Genomic DNA, 4,003 nt, shown 5'->3' with positions numbered 1-4,003 from the left:
TTGGTGGCCAGGGATAGTCGCAGATCTGGAATTTTGTGTTTGCAGGTGCAACACGTGTGCCCAGCTGGGCAATGCGCCCAGGGAAGCTCCCCTTAGCCCCTGGCCATGGCCCGCCAAGCCTTGGTCATGCATCCATGTGGACAACGCAGGTCCTTTCATGGGAAAAATGTTTTTGGTTGTAGTAGACGCCTACTCCAAATGGATCGAATGTGTCATTTTAAATTCAAGCACAGCCTCTGCCACGGTAGAAAGTCTGCAGGCAATGTTCGCCGCCCATGGTCTACCGGACGTCTTGGTCAGCAACAATGGCCCGTGCTTCACAAGCTCTGAATTCCAGGACTTCATGGCAGGCAATGGAATTAACCATGTCAGAACGGCACCGTTCAAGTCGGCCTCAAACGGCCAGGCAGAACGAGCAGTGCAGATAATCAAACAGGGGATGCTCAGAATCCAAGGGGGTTCCCTACAAAGGCGCTTATCACGCCTCCTGTTGGCCTATAGATCCCGACCACACTTGCTCACTTGGGTTCCACCCGCAGAGCTGCTAATGAAAAGGATGCTCAAAACCCAGCTATCCCTTATACACCCCACCATGAAAGAAATTGTCGAGAGCAGGCGCCAGCCACAATATGACTACCATGACAGGAATGCGAGGACGCGATGTATTGATGTAAATTATCCTGTTTTTGTCCTCAACTATGCTGCAGGGCCCAAATGGCTCACAGGCACTGTGATTGCAAAGAGGGAAATAGGATTCTGGTAGTTAAACTTACCAATGGACAAATCTGCTGCAAACACGTGGATCAAACAAAAAGGAGGTTCAGCAATCCCATAGAAGAAGCAGAGGAAGAACACGATGTAGAGTTCACTCCACCACAAGTGACCGAACACCGGAACCAAAGGGAGAAGAGCCCAATCACTGTGGGCAGTCTGGATAGGCCTGAGGCACCGCAAACAACAGACACTCAGGCCAGCGCCCAACAACCGGAGCCCCAACTCAGGCACTCTACAAGAGAACGTAAACCACCAGAGAGAATCAACCTGTGATCCCAATAAGTCTTTGGGGGTGAGGTGATGTCATGTATTCAACCAGCATTATAACCCATGTATAATCTGACCTAAGTTGTACACTGTGAGAACAATGACCACTAGGTGGGAGACACTCCTAACCTGGACCTTCAGGTATAAAAGGGGAAGCTCCACCCACCTTATCACTTGAGTGCTAAGGAATAAAGGACAGGTCACAGACTGACCTTCTCTCAAGCATGGGCCTCATGTGCATTTATACTGTGTAGTAAGGACGTATCAGGCTTCACTTCCCAACCCCACACTGTTCCTATTGGAGTTCTCGAAGGATCTATCTTTGGCCTCCTCTTTCTCAGCTACATGGCAACATCAGCTAATTAAATTACGTCAGATTCCCCATGTACGTTGATGGAATTCAGCTCTACCTCCTCTTTTGACCCCTGTGCTGTCAGACTGCTTGACTAACAGTCTTAGTTGAGCTGCAATTTCCTCCAGTTAAACATTGAGAAGATTGAAGCTGTAGTCTTAAATTATGAAATCAGGTTGCATAAACCTGACTTGTATTTCCTTGAGTTTAGAAAGTTGGCTTTGTTCACTTTGACTAAGGCTTCTTGCCATTTGTTGTGTATGCAATAACTCAATAGACTGAATATTGTAAACTCCGAACAGGTACAAACCTGGCTCTACTTTATTAGGGCCCAAAGTGATTATCTTACATGATGGCTGGCCTTTTATACCTGGGCTGCACACACGTGCGCACAGCCCAACCTCCGACAGTGGCGCCACCTGGTGCCTGGTAAATCCAAGCATACATACATGACACCATTGGTCATTGAACGTTAGAGATTTTTGCACTAAAACACCAAGATCTCTTTCTTTCACCACTGGTTTTAATTCTTTTCCCTGTAGACTATATGCATGTTTAGCATTTGACCTGCCCGCATACATGACACTACATTATTCTAAGTTATGGAATTTAGTGATCACGCTTCATGGAATAGCTTATCTCTAGTTACTTTGTTCATAACCAAAAAAGCCTCTTCCTTGCAGCTCTGGATGTTGCATACAAGCGCTCTCAAGTTCTCTGAAGCCTTGTTTTTCAGGATTGTCAGGATACCATCTCGATCCATTGTGACTGATGTTCCACTTTGTTCAGGACTCTTTGAATCTTTAATTCTAGGATCTCCCCAATTCTCAGTAAATTCTTTGTAAATGTTATAATAGATAATATGTAGTTTTAGAAAAACAAATTACTCAAATATTATTCCATTCTTTAGAAACTCCATTTATTAATTTTTGCACAGATTTATATAGTATATAACTGTTTTATTTCACACTATTTAAAGTAATATGTGTTTTTGCTGATATTATACCCCTTCCCAAATGTTTTTTTCTGCTCAAGATGTATATGATGCTTTCATTGTTTCTATAGCATGTAAAAAAAATGCAAATACTCAACAAAAAAATAATTTCATAACAACAACGTAGGTCCTTATACATTTGCTAACATTGGTGTTTAGTCCTGTCATGTATTCTACTGTCATTGTAATCCATATATAAATTGACCTAAGTTGTACACCATGAGAACACTGACCACTAGGTGGTGAACCTGTGGGAGACACTCCAAACCTGGACTTTCAGGTATAAAAGGGGAAGCTCCACCCATCTTCTCCACTTCAGTGCTGGAATAAAGGTTACAGGTCACAGAGTGACCTTCTCTCTAGTATGGGCCTCATGTGCATTTATACTATATAGTAAGGACATATGATTAGCAACGAGAAACTGGGATTTAAACCACGCGAGCATGGCCACTAGCAGCACAGCCGAGAGGTACTGTGTTGGTGATGATTAGGACGATTTTATTGAGAGACTACACAAAGTTTCGTCATGAAGGAATGGCTGGGACAGGATTCGGCCGACAAATGCAGGGCTCATCTCCTGACGGTTTGTGGATCCAGAACGTACTCCCTGATGAAGGAACTTCTAGCACCAGAGAAGCCGGTGGACAAGACTTTTATAGAGCTCAGTAAGTTAATCGGTGAACATTTTAAACCGGCGAGCAGCATGCACATGGCGAGACACCAGTTTTACATGCACCGGCGGCGAGAAGGGCAAAGCGTTCCAGACTTCGTGGCAGACCTCCGGCGACTGGCGAGCCTATGTAAGTTCCCAGATGCATGCAGAGCGGAGATGCTGCGAGACTTTTTTATTGAGGGCATCGGGAACGCTGGGGTTTTCAGGAAACTGATTGAGACCAAAGACTTGACCCTGGAAACGACGGCTTTGATGGCCCAGACATTTATCTCAGGGGAGGAAGAAACCAGAATGATGTTTGACAATCTTGGTTTAAATGCAGCTAATGGACAGGGAGTCAACATTGTTAACACTGCACACAGTTCTCCAGGCAGACAGGGGCAATTGGACATGCCCGAGCATGTAGTCGAACCCAAAGGGGGATTTCAACAGAGAACAGCGATTCATGCCATCGCAAGGGACAATGCGGCCAGTAATGGGGCCATTAACACCTGTCAATAGTGCGTTTAAGGACAGTTACAGAGACAGTCAGAGATGATCGACTGGTAATAGAAACATAGAAACATAGAAAATAGGTGCAGGAGTAGGCCATTCGGCCCTTCTAGCCTGCACCGCCATTCAATGAGTTCATGGCTGAACATTCAACTTCAGTACCCCATTCCTGCTTTCTCGCCATACCCCTTGATCCCCCTAGTAGTAAGGACCTCATCTAACTCCTTTTTGAATATATTTAGTGAATTGGCCTCAACAACTTTCTGTGGTAGAGAATTCCACAGGTTCACCACTCTCTGGGTGAAGAAGTTCCTCCGCATCTCGGTCCTAAATGGCTTACCCCTTATCCTTAGACTGTGACCTCTGGTTCTGGACTTCCCCAACATTGGGAACATTCTTCCTGCATCTAACCTGTCTAACCCCGTCAGAATTTTAAATGTTTCTATGAGGT

This window comes from Pristiophorus japonicus, chromosome 3 (genome assembly GCF_044704955.1).
Source record: "Pristiophorus japonicus isolate sPriJap1 chromosome 3, sPriJap1.hap1, whole genome shotgun sequence".
Lineage (NCBI taxonomy): Eukaryota > Metazoa > Chordata > Chondrichthyes > Pristiophoridae > Pristiophorus > Pristiophorus japonicus.
Note: the sequence above shows the minus strand (reverse complement) of the source record.